The following is a 13,906-nucleotide window of genomic DNA, read 5'->3' as shown; positions in this document are numbered from 1 at the left end:
TGCATGAAATGTTCCTTTGGTATCTCTGATTTTCTTAAAGAGATCCCTAGTCTTTCCCATTCTGTTGTTTTCCTCTGTTTCTTTGCATTGATCATTGAAGAAGGCTTTCTTATCTCTTCTTTCTATTCTTTGGAACTCTGCATTCATATGTTTATATCTTTCCTTTTCTCCTTTGCTTTTCGCTTCTCTTCTTTTCACAGCTATTTGTAAGGCCTCCCCAGACAGCCATTTTGCTTTTTTGCATTTCTTTTCCATGGGGATGGTCTTGATCCCTGTGTCTTGTACAATGTCACGAACCTCATTCCATAGTTCATCAGGCACTCTATCTATCAGATCTAGGCCCTTAAATCTATTTCTCACTTCCACTGTATAATCATAAGGGATTTGGTTTAGGTCATACCTGAATGGTCTAGTGGTTTTCCCTACTTTCTTCAATTTAAGTCTGAATTTGGCAATAAGGAGTTCATGATCTGAGCCACAGTCAGCCCCGGTCTTGTTTTTGCTGACTGTATAGAGCTTCTCCATCTTTGGCTGCAAAGAATATAATCAGTCTGATTTCGGTGTTGACCATCTGGTGATGTCCATGTGTTGAGTCTTCTCTTGTGTTGTTGGAAGAGGGTGTTTGTTATGATCAGTGCATTCTCTTGGCAAAACTCTATTAGTTTTTGCCCTGCTTCTTTCCGTATTCCAAGGCCAAATTTGCCTGTTACTCCAGGTGTTTCTTGACTTCCTACTTTTGTATTCCAGTCCCCTATAATGAAAAGGACATATTTTCTGGGTGTTAGTTCTAAAAACTCTTGTAGGTCTTCATAGAACCGTTCAACTTCAGCTTCTTCAGTGTTACTGGTTGGGGCATAGACTTGGATTACTGTGATATTGAATGGTTTGCCTTGGAAACGAACAGAGATCATTCTGTCGTTTTGGAGATTGCATCCAAGTACTGCATTTTGGACTCTTTTGTTGACCATGATGGCCACTCCATTTCTTCTAAGGGATTCCTGCCCACAGTAGTAGATATAATGGTCATCTGAGTTCAATTCACCCATTCCAGTCCATTTTAGTTCCCTGATTCCTAGAATGTCAACATTCACTCTTGCCATCTCTTGTTTGACCACTTCCAATTTGCCTTGATTCATGGACCTGACATTCCAGTTCCTATGCAATATTGCTCTTTACAGCATCGGACCTTGCTTCTATCACCAGTCACATCCACAGCTGGGTATTGTTTTTGCTTTGGCTCCATCCCTTCATTCTTTCTGGAGTTATTTCTCCACTGATCTCCAGTAGCATATTGGGCACCTACTGACCTATTATGTGACCTCAGAAAAGATGGAAATTCTGTCACATGCTACTACACAGATGAACCTTGAAGGCATTATGCTAAGTGAAATAAACCAATCATAAAATTTAAAAACTGTATGAGTCTACTTACATTATGTGTCCAAAAGAGTCATATTCATAGAAACAGAAAGTAGAATGATAGTTGCCAAGGGTTGAGTGAAGGGGGGAAAGGTAAGTTGTTTAATGTGCACAGAGTTTCTGCTTTACAAGATGATAAAATTTTAGAGATCTGCTTCACAACAATGTGAATGCCCTTAAAACCAGCAAACTGAACACTTAATAATTGTTAAGATGGTAAAAACTCACATATACATTATCATAAGGTAATCCTTCCATACCATTTGGAGTTTTTTTTCTTATAGCATTATCTTGCAGATTTTAAACAATACACCTAAAATATAGATTCTTTAAAAATAATAAAAAGGAATAAATTATGATAAAATGATAAAATGACTATATGTAGAAGAGAAAATAAATCTGTTTTGTGTTTATTAAGATAAAATTAGACAAAAGATTCAAGGAGAGACCTTAAAACTTTATTCAATAAAGAGTTTTATGAGAGCTGGCCAATGGAATGTGTTTTGTTAGGTGGTAAGTTTGGGGTCACTGATTCATTCAAGCATAGAAAGGCCTTTATCTATCAGTATTGCTCTGGGGCTTTTTTGCATTGACTGGAAATTTTTCCTCCATCACCTCTTAGGTCTTTCTAGTTCAAATCCTATGATACTATGTCAAAAGAATTCAAGTAAACCAAGGGACAGTGGGAGGTTTTGATCACCCAGGAAATTATTCACAAACAAAACCAAAAAGATTGATAGATTTGATTATATAAAAACAATTCTCTCTATCCACACCAAAACAAAAAACAAAACAAACTATAAAAAAACCCATAATCATAAAATGAAACTGAAAGGCCAACAATGAAATGTGAAATAAAATTTGCATCATTTGGTGAAAATGGACTGGTAATCATATTACGCATGGAAGTTTTACAAATCATTAGCAATAACCAAAATAATAAAACTACAATAACAGAAGCCTCCAAAAATATTGACAGGCAATTGCAAAAGAAGAAATGCCTATAGACAATTTTTAAAATGTTAATATTTGCAGCTCTTTCCTTATAGTGCAATAGTATATAGACATTGAAAGTAGTAAGGCAGTTCTTCACTTACTAATATGGAAAAATCTCCAAGATATTATGCTAAGTGAAAAAAAAACAAGGAAAAAAACAATGTGTAGGGTATGTGCTTCTGTCTGTGGAGGAAAACATAGGCACACATATATACATACACATGTGTTTGCTCTCATGTTCGTTTCCTGGTGGTTGTTGTTGTTTAGTCACTAAGTCATGTCTGACTCTTTGCGATCCCGTGGACTGTAGCCCGCCAGGCTCCTCTGTCCATGGAATTTCCCAGTCAAGAGTACTGAAGTGGATTGCCATTTCCTTCTCCAGGGCATCTTCCTGACCTTCCTGCGTCTCCAGGGCATCTTCCTGACCTTCCTGCGTCTCCAGCTTGGTAGGCAGATTCTATACTACTGAGCCACCTGCGAAGCCCCCCTTTCCTTATATGTGAGTAATAATTTTGGGGAAGCCACTCAAGAAAATGCTAGAGTGGCTGCCCCTTGAGAGGGTTACTGATGGATGTCTGGAAAGCAGGTGTTGTAGGTACACAATCTGCATAATAATCTTTGTTTCTTTAAAACTTGAACCATGTATATTTGTTCAAGGGATAAATAATGTTTGTTCATTTTTGTACTTTCTGCAAATCAAAAAAATACACACTGAAATGAGAAATTTTTTTCTTTTTTTTTTTTTTTTTTGTCTATTAAATAAGAAGAATAGGGAGAATAATAGCCTAGAAGTATCCAGTGTCCAGGCAAATATGCTCTCTTGTTGGCTGCTAGGATTAATGTAATTTGAGACGATCTTTCTGGAGGGTAATTGAAAATACAAATCAAGAAACTTAAAATGTGCCTATCCTGAGGTTTGGCAAAGACAACAGAGTAGAAAGACCCTAAGCTTACTTCCTCCCACAGGTACGTTGAAATTAAAAATACTTACAGAACAACTGCCTATGAGAATGACCTGAAGACTAGCAGAAAAGATTTTCTGCTACTAAAGATATAAGAAGGATCCACAATGAAATGGGTAGGAGGGGCAGAGTTGCAGAATAGTCAAGACCCACCCCTCCAGCCATAAAAGGGGAAGATGATTACAATTGCAGAGGTTTGTCCCAAGAAGCAAGAGGTTAGAGCCAGACATTGGGCTCCCCAGCCCACAGGTCCACAGGTCCTACACTGGGAAGACAAGCCCCTAAATGACTGGCTTTGAGGCCAGTGGGACTTGAATATGGGAGAGCCAAGGGACTGTAGGAAAGAGAGACTCCATTCTGTAAGGACACACAAAAACCCTCTCACACACACACACACACACACAAATTCTGTGTCCCAGTGCAGAGGCTAATTTGAAAGAAACTTGAGTCAGACCTACCTGCTTGTCTCAGAGAATATCCAGACAGTCAGGAGGTAACTGGGACTTCCCCTGGTGACACAGAAGCTGGAAGCAGCCATTTTGGGGGCTCATTCTACCGCGAGGACATTTGTGCTAACAGCCACCATATTGGAGTCTTCCCTCTAGCACCGGGGGCTGCCCCTCCTCCCACCAGCAAGCCAACACCAGTCTTGCCCACCCACCCAGTCATGCCTGGACTCAGTCTTGCCCACCACCAGGCCAGTAACAGTCCTAGGATTTCCCAAGCCATGCAAACAGCCATGCTGGGACTCAGCCTCACTTACCAGCAGTCCAGCAGGCACCACATGATGTAGGGCCTGACAGCCAACAAGTGCTCCCACACTTGTGCTCCACACAAGGCAGCCCAACCACAACAGAAGGACCCCTGCAGTGCACACAGGGACACCCCTAGAGCATATAGCTTTGGTGACTAGAGGGATGTGTGCTGCTGAACCTGACAGGATGTCTCCTACATAAGACCATTTCCACGAAATCAGGTACTGTTAACTGACATACATATTACATAGAAATAAACACAGAGAATTAGTGTAAAGGAGGAGATAGAGGAATGTGTCCTAAACACAGGAATGAAACAAAAATTCAGAGAAGAACTAAGTGAAGTGGAGACAAGCAATCTACCCAATATATAATTTAAGGTACTAATCATAAAGATGCTCAACAAACTCAGGAGAATGAATGAATGCCATGAGAGGTTTAACCAAGAGTTAGAAAACACAGAGGGCTTCCCTGGGGGCTCAGTGGCAAAGACTCCACCTGCCAATGCAGGAGACTCAGGTTCAATCCCTGGGTCAGGAAGATCCCCAGGAGAAGAAAATGGCAACCCACTCCAATATTCTTGCCTGGGAAATCCCATGGACAGTAGAGCCTGGCAGGCTACAGTCTGCCTGGGGGTCTCCATGGGGGTCTCAAAAGAGCCAGACACGACTTGGTGACTAAACAACAAAGAAAATGCAGAAAAGAACTGAACAGAGCTAAAAAAAAAAAATACATTAACTGAAATTAAAGATGCACAAGAAGAAGTCAGTAGTAAATTGGATGATACAAAAGAACAGATCAATGAACTGAAAGAGTACTGGAAATCACCCAAGCTTAAAAGCAAAAAGAATTTTTAAAAATGAGGATAGCTTAAGCGACCTCTGGGACAACATCAAGCATACTAATGTTCACATTTGTGTCCCACAAGGAGAAGAGAGAAAGGCTCAAAGACCTTACTGGAAGAAATAATAGCTATAAACTTCACTAACCTGGGAAAAGAAACAGACTTTATGTTCAGGAAGCACAAGGACTCCCAAAAAAGATGAACCCAAAGAGGACCATACCAAGATACATTATAATTAAAATGGCAAAATTAAAGATAAAGAATCTTAAAAGCAGCAAGGGAAAAGCAACCAATCATATGAAAAGGAACTCCCATAAGACTATCAGCTGGCTTTGCAGCAAACATTGCGTCAGGGAGCAGTGGCACAATACATTCAAAGTGATAAAAGGAAAACATCTATTGCCAAGAATGCTCTACCCAACAAAGCTATCACTCAGATTTGAAAGAGGAATATAGAGTTTACAGACAAGCAAAAGCTAAAGCAGTTCAGTATGACTAAGCTAGCTTTATAAGAAATTTGCAATAGCTAGGACATGGAATTAACTTAGATGTCCATCAATAGATGAATGGATAAAGAAGTTATGGTACATATAAACCCTGGAATATTATGGCGGACTTGGGTAGGAAGTGGGAGGGACGTTTAAGAGGGAGGGGATATATGTATGCGTGTGACTGATTCATGTTGATATATGACAGAAAGTGAAAGTGTTAGTTGCTCAGTTGTGTTTGACTCTTTGCCACCCCATGACTGTAGCCCACCAGGCTCCTCTGTCCATGGAATTCTCCAGGCAAAAATACTGGAGTGGGTTGCCATGCCCTTGTCCAGAGGATCTTCCTGACCCAGGGATCAAACCTGGGTCTCCCGCACTCTGGGCAGATTCTTTACTGTCTGAGCCATCAGGGAAGCCAGGGCAGAAACCAATACAATATCGTAAAGCAATTATCTTCCAGCTAAAAATAAACAGATGTTTTTAAAAAGAAAGTTAAAGGGACTTCTCTTAGAACAAAAAGACCACAAGTAGAATTGGGAAAATTAAGAAAGGGAAATATTCATTGATCAAGGCAACCATACAGTAAAAGTAATGGATTAATCCCTTATAAAGCTAGCAGGAAGGTTAAAAAGACAAAAATAGTAAAATCATCAATAAGTAGCTAAGGGAACACAAAACAAAAAGATGTAAATATTATGGCAAAAACATTAAATTTGGGATAGGTAGAGGAAAAAAGCAGAGTTGTTAGAATGTGTTCAAACTTGAGATCATCAATTTTTTTAAAAATCTTTATATTTATAGATGTTGTTTATATATGAACCTCATGGAAACCACAAACCTATAATAGATACACTCACAAAAAAACAGAAAGGGTCACTGAAGAAATAGCACAAATGTTTTTCATACGAAATTTAATTATGCAAATTATTATATAAGTTAAGTATATGTCTTTTAATAAGAAATTTAATTATGCAAATTATGTACTTACATAAAATGGAGCATTATGTAGCAAAATTTCACAGTCAAGAAGAATGATTTTTGACATGGAGAGGTATGGGTGGGGTACAAAACTGTATGTGCAAATAAACTCTTTTTTAAAGTTATATGCACATGAAAATTCAGAAAGCAAATGTAGCTCCGTCTTTTACCAGCTTTATTGAGATATAATTGACCACAATGTGCAAGTTCACTGTATACAGCATGATGGTTTCATACATGTATCTATAGCTAAGCTTTAATTGTTTCCATTCCCTGGTGGCTCAGATGGTAGAAAATCCTCCTGCCATGCCTGAGACCTGTGTTCAATCTCTAGGTCAAGAAGATCCCCTGGAGAAGGGAATGGCAACCCACTCCAGTATTCTTGCCTGGAGAATCCTGTGGACAGAGGAGCCTGGCGGGCAACAGTCTATGGGGTTACAGAGTCAGACTCAACTGAGTGACTTTCAGTCTCACCAGATCTATAAATGGTGGTGAAATGGGCGGTTTTTTCAAGCTTTTGAAGTTCTCCGCTTTAAACACAGATCAGTTGTTAGCAATGTGGGCTAATAATTAACTTCCCAGGATTCAGATGCCCAGTGTTACTTGTGTTGAGATTTTGAGCCTAACGTCTCTGTACTTCAGTGTCCTTCACTTTTCTGTCTATAAAATGGAGATAATAATAGTTACCACATCAAAACATTATTGGGACTTCAGTGAGCTAATAGAAGTGAACTGCTTTCTAAGCTTTTAATAGTGTTGTTTCTACTGGAAAGTGGAACATAATTTTAATATTGTTTCTACTTTTAGAATTAGGGGGAAATCTTTCAAAAACTCATTCTGTATGATTTAGTATACATTTCAACTTTCACTTGATTACATGTTGCTGAGAATTATATATATATATATATAAATTTGAGGGACAATGAATAAAAAATAATCAGAAAATTCTTGGAATGGAACAGACTACTATTAATTTGGCCTCCCCAATTTTAAAAGGTTAAAAGCTTTTCTATTATTCATATCCTTATAGAAAATCAACTCCCAAACAAATGAACCAGCAAAAACCAGCTCCCCACTAAGGCAGTGTTGTCGCCGAGGAGAAGGCCATCTAGTTTTGACACATGATTGTAGATTCACAAGCAAGTTATATTTTTCTGCTAAATTGGTGGGAGAGCAGGCTCAACAAAATATGCTCTAGGGATGCTCTGTGAGTGCTAGGAAGCAGCACAAAACTTTTACCAACCTGTGGGAGGCTGGTGATCAAGATGATCCTACTTAAATGAAAAATCCGTTGCTAGGATTCCAATGCCTCAGAAATCTGTGGGACACCGGGGGACTGATAAAATAGGCCTGGCAAAAAAGAATTAGAGACCATGAGCATCACAACACATTATGCTAGGAAACCTAGTCCAGAACTCTAAAAAAAAAAAAAAAAAATCCTGTAGATGTTACATTGGTTCTATTAGCTATCAGTAATCCCAAAAATAACACAATCATGGAAACTAGGATTCTCCCCTCTAAAGAAATAATGGCCAAAAGTGATAATGTGTCTGTTCACAGTCTGCCTTATACATTTTTATTTTAGGCAATTTTTGTTATATCCTCCCAAGGCCTATAGAACTAGACTTCATTTCAGTTTACACTTTTCTTTTTTTTTTTTCATTTTTTTTAGGACTTGGCTTTGTCCCTAAATAGAGAGCAGCAAGCTGCCAAAAGTGCAGCAAAAAGCCCCAGACCTTCTCATCCAGCTTGAGGTCCTCCCCTGGCAGGGCAGGAGTGATAGACTGCTTCAGACACCAGGGGAGCGTCAAGCTGCAGGTGGGACTTGGTGAGCTAGAGGCAAGGCAATTCCTTTTCAGTTCTCATAGGTTAACCTTGTTATAGCAGCTGAGGTGGTCACAACTTGGCATCTGAAGTCATTTCAGGGGAAAATGCCTTTCAGTGGCCCTTGGAGTCCTAGCTGCCACTCTGGACCACAAAGAAGATGGAACTTGACTTTGGATTGTGCCTACTTCTTTTTCTGCATCTCTCTTGTACGTGATCACCCCTCTCATAAGCAGTCAGGTTTCTTACATGGCCAACTGGCTGTCCAAGGAAGCCCAAGGAAATGCTTCGTTATTTAAATACCAGTTTGTCTTTTTTAAAGTACGCCCACGCTCCAAAATAACTTCTTAATCCTACAACCAGTGAAAATTTGCATTTCTGCACTGATTTAAACTACGGTGTTACAAGCAAAACAGTCTAACTGAAAAGTTCCATATTAAGTAGGAAACTAAACTGCCCTAAAGTTTTTAAAATAGAAGGGATAACCAGCTATCTCAAGTGAATATGTAATCAACAGAATGTGTGGAAGAAAATAATTGTGTAAGGTGGAAGAATCCAGAGGACAGAAGGATCATGAGTCCAAGAAAGCCAGGGTGAACATCCTCGCCCATACCTTGAGGGACACAGCTACACATGATCTGAGTGCTCTAGAATCTAACACAAGTAAGGAAGAAATCCTAAAACCTGGGGAAGCAAAACTTGTCACATTGTTGACTTTTTTCTTACCTATTCAGTTCCTTTTTAATTTTCTTAATTTATTGAGTATATAATGTACGATGGTTAAGGGAAAGAATTCTGGAACTCACTAGAGGGGTCTTAAACTCCTATTTCTGCCACTTCCTAAAGGCAAAGTCTTTTCAACAATAAAATAGGGATAAGATGAACCTCATTATGATCATTGTGAAAGTTAAATCTAATTTATGTGAAGTGTGCCTGACACATAAATGTGCCTAATAAGTGGTAGATGAAGAGGATGACAATGATGACAATAATTAATGTTATAGGGCAGCTACTATGTGTGTGACTCCAGGTACCGGAAATGGTGCCTATTCTTCATCATAAGTAGCAACAATTAAGCAAAGAGATCAACATGCTGCTGGCTAATTATGCCATGATGGTGCTATATATTTGATGTGAGTTCAAGGTGCACGATAGTGTGGTGACCAATAACATGGGTTCTTCCGTTATACTCCTGGGTACAAGTCCTGGCTCCACTACTTGCTAACCATGTGATCTTGGACAAACTGTTTAGTCCCTTAAGGCCCCAACTCCCTCCTGTAAAATGGGAGTATGACTAGAACCTCTATCACTGGGTTATTGTGAAGATTACAAGAATCGGTATGTATCAAGGACCTAGAACACCTCACAATATACAGTGTGCTTCAGAAGTGAATGTTGTCTGCTATTTTTATCTAGGCTTTTCACAGGTCCAGAGGAGATGAGACTGCCAAGATGAAGGAATGAGAGAAACAAACGGTGTCGTTCACAGGAGGAGGGAGGTGGACTGGGGCACAGAGCACGTGGGCAGACAGCCTTGGGAGATGGGGCTGGAACGTCAGACTCACAAGGTCAAAAACCTGTAGCTCTTCTCTTATCCAAAGGCAGTCATCCCTTTCAAACTCAGTATCATGTTTAATACTGTCCATCACAGGTCATGCTTAGAGTAGCCACAGTCTGCAAAATTGGGTCTGATGCCTTTAAAAAAAAAAATCCTTTTCCCAAAATATGCCCCCTGCTAACCTCCGTGAAAACCCAAGTCTTTTTTTATCATTGGAGTTAATTTTCTGGGTTAAGGCACTACGAAAAAATTCTCTTTAAATGCAAAAAGCAGACCGAAAAGATAACCAAATTGAATTAACACTCACTAGGGAGCCGTCTATGGGGTCGCACAGAGTCGGACACAACTGAAGCGACTTAGCAACAGCAGCAGCATAAAAGCATGAGTTGTATATATCCTGTATAATTATCTACACACCAGAAAAATCAAGGGAGCCCTATTTACCCTTAAGAAAATCTTGAAAGTGAAAAATCCTTTTATTTTCATCAGAGACACAGCCAGGGTTTCTTGATCATAACCAGAATAACTTCAATTAGCAAATATAAGTAAGTTCTTACTTCTTTGGAATTTTATTGGCAAGGCTGTGAAACCACTTTTAACCTCTCTGACAAAAGGTATCACATACAATATGTAACAAGGAGATATCAGTTACTTTTTAAATTTAGGTTAATGATTCATATATTTTTACAATGTAAATCAACTGCCTGATGAGACTGATTACCTATGAGCTTGACTGGCTGTTTAGAGTGACAATTATAATTGAAATAAAAATGTTATCTTAGAAAAGCATAGTTTTCTAAAACTCTGCTCTAAAATGTTACCATATATAAACATTTTCAGATTTTATCTTTCTAAAAAGAAATTGTGAAAAAGCTCAAAGTAAACAATCTGCAATGCAGGAGGCCCAGGCTCAATTCCTGGGTCTCGAAGCTCCCCTGAAGAAGGGAATGGCTACCCACTCCAGTGTTCTTGCCTGGAGGATCCCATGGACAGAGGAATCTGGGGGACTACGGTCCATGAGGTTGCAAAGAGTCGGACAAGGCTGAGCGACTAACACTTTCGCTTTCAAAGTAAACAGCAGCCCGGTTGATAACACTGGTCTAACGATTGGATAAAGGGGGTGGTTCTCTCTCATTGCTCAAAATTCCACATAACCAGTCTGCTTCCTGTCTTCTAGTTCACAGAGGGCCCATTTCACTAGGACTGGTGATTTCTTTTTCCGATGAGTGGGAAAACAGCATCTTCCACAGATACCCACTATAGCCTATCAAAGCACAACTGTAGATTTAACTTCTATCCCATCCTTAAAGTTGCATGATGGCAGTGGTAATACAGACACCTTATGTTATCTCCCTGATAAAGGAAGAAGGAAGATGATGAAGATTATTAAAAGCCAAAGACCCTGCAAGTCGATCTCACAGTGATTATTGACTAGTATCCCATGTGTGCCTGTATTCAGTGTCCAGCTGTTTGCAACCCCATGGACTGTGGCCCGCCAGGCTCCTCTGTCCATTGGATTCTCCAGGCAAGAATACTGGAGTGAGTTGCCATTTTCTCCTCCAGGGGATCTTCCTGGCCCAGGGATTGAACCTGTGTCTCCTACGTCTTCTGCACTGGCAGGCAGGTTCTTTACCCCTGCGCCACCTGGGAAGCCCAGCATCCCATGAAGTCCAGCTAAAATATAGTCAGTATTCCATCATGGCTAAGTCCTAACTGAGGCGCTGGTCCTGAGTAAACTCCCCGAGAGTTTATACAAAGACTGTGATGGTGGAGGCGGGTGGGGGGGAAGAGGGGGTGTTGTAGTGGACAGGGGGCAGGAATCACTGCCTCCAAGATGCAGAGACCTGGCGACATCGCAAACCACCTCTGGTGTGACTCTGTGCTAGGCTGTCATGTGCATGCTGCCAAGAGCTGTTCCATTTCCACATAGTTCCAGGTGCCAGCCAAGCCCAATTCTTTCTTAAAAAAAAAAAAAAATTAAAAACCACATCTACACCCACAGTTGTGTCTGCTAATCAATTTCCCTGGAACAGAGAAAGAAGAAAAGGGGCACAAAGCAAAAATGTGCCCCTCGCTAATGGGTGACATGCAGACACCCTTCTAGAGAAAAGAGGCAGGCAAAATGTCTTTCATTATTAGTTTTATACAGAGATTCTTCTATTTGTAGTTTGGCTAGACAGAGAAAATTGAATCTATTTAATTTAATGACCTATTAAAATTGTGTAAAAGTGGTCTCAGAGATAAAAGAAAAGATTAGGATGAACATTTCACCAGGGAAGACAAGTAGGAATGTTTTAAGTACCACACGTTATTCTAATAAACATCATATTATCACATGTCCATGAAACACAGGGATCCTGGTTCCTATTGGTGAGGTCAAGTCATTCAATATGAGCTATTATTTCCTTGTAATCCACTAGACTGAACTCCAAATTGGAAGTGATTAGTTGTGGAGACACATATTTATTTGTTAATGATCCATGCAGTAAGTCCAAATCTAGATCAAGAAAGGCGAGAAATACCAAAAAGGAAGTAGTGATGATTTCAGATGATGTACATGAGACAGGCGCCAGCTACAGGACTTGAAGAAGCTGGAACTTGAGTCCCTCTGAGAAGGTAGACCTTGAGGACAAATCAGCTGTGGATAATTAAAGGCTGGATCAGAATAAAAGAAGATGATCAGAGAGAGCAGGACCTGGGAACAGGCCAGAACAGGCCAATAAAACAAGGAAGGGAGTTCCTGTCAAGAGTGATGAGCAGGCAGAATCTGAGAGGCAGAGCAAGGAAAGAAGCAGGAGTCAGGGCAGAACCAGCAGATAGTTAGCATCAAGGCTCCAAGGGAGCAGGAAAAGAAGCTCCAGTGACAGAGTTGGGGACCAGCATGCCTGGCCCTGGCTCTAGGAAAAAGAACAGGGAGAAGGCAGGAGCCCAATGTCTGGGTCCTCAAAAACTCAGGATGTAAAAACTAGACTAGCAGGAAAGCAGAGGATCAAGAAGGAATTCATTACAAAGACCCGGAAATAACCTAAATGTCTACTAACAGATAAGTGGATAAAGAAGTATAAATAGTATATATATATAATATATAGATACATATATATACACATATATATACACACATACACACACACACACACACACACACAATGGAATATTACTCAGCCATTAAAAAGAATGAAATAGCGCCATTTTCAGCAACATGTATGCATCTACAGATTATTATACTAAATGAAGTAGCTCAGAAAGACAAAGACAAATGCCATATGATATCATTTATAAGTGGACTCTAAAATATAACACAAATGAACCCATCTATGAACAGAAACAAAGGCAGGGACACGGAGAATAGACTGACAGTTACCAAGAGGGTGTGGGGTGGGAGAGGATAGAAGTCAGAGTCTGAGATTAGCAGATGCAAACTGGTACACCTAGAATGAATAAACAACAAGGTTCTACTGTATGACACAGGGAACTATATTCAATATCCTTTTTTCAATATGATAAACCATAATTGAAAAGAATATGAAATATATATATATGTAGAACCGTTACTTTGCTGTATAGCAGTATTAACACAGCAATATAATTCAACTATCAGTTCAGTTCAGTTTGGTCGCTCAGTTGTGTCCGACTCTTTGCGACCCCATGAATCACAGCACGCCAGGCCTCCCTGTCCAACACCAACTCCCGGAGTTCACTCAAACTCACATCCATCGAGTTGGTGATGCCATCCAGCCATCTCATCCTCTGTTGTCCTCTTTTCCTCCTGCCCCCAATCCCTCCCAGCATCAGACTCTTTTCCAATGAGTCAACTCTTCGCATGAGGTGGCCAAAGTACTGGAGTTTCAGCTTTAGCATCATCCTTCCAAAGAAATCCCAGGGCTGATCTCCTTCAGAATGGACTGGTTGGATCTCCTTGCAGTCCAAGGGACTCTCAAGAGTCTTCTCCAGCACCACAGTTCAAAAGCATCAGTTCTTCGGTGCTCAGCCTTCTTCACAGTCCAACTCTTACATCCATACATGACCTCTGGAAAAACCATAGCCTTGACTAGACGGACCTTTGTTGGCAAAGTAATGTC

The 13,906-nt window shown here is 40.1% G+C and overlaps 1 long non-coding RNA gene across 1 annotated transcript in view; it reads right to left on the bottom strand.

Annotated features, from left to right (window-relative positions):
* LOC104989216 overlaps positions 1 to 13,906 on the bottom strand; it is a 118,143-nt gene that overhangs the window by 65,243 nt on the left and 38,994 nt on the right. Inside the window, exon 2 of the long non-coding RNA XR_825351.1 lies at positions 7,689 to 7,795. This is a non-coding gene — a long non-coding RNA (uncharacterized LOC104989216). The remainder of the gene's footprint in view (positions 1 to 7,688; positions 7,796 to 13,906) is intronic.

This window comes from Bison bison, unplaced genomic scaffold (genome assembly GCF_000754665.1).
Source record: "Bison bison bison isolate TAMUID 2011002044 unplaced genomic scaffold, Bison_UMD1.0 scf7180017864148, whole genome shotgun sequence".
In the NCBI taxonomy this organism is placed as follows: Eukaryota; Metazoa; Chordata; class Mammalia; order Artiodactyla; family Bovidae; genus Bison; species Bison bison.
Note: the sequence above shows the minus strand (reverse complement) of the source record. Positions and strands in the feature narration are given on the sequence as shown.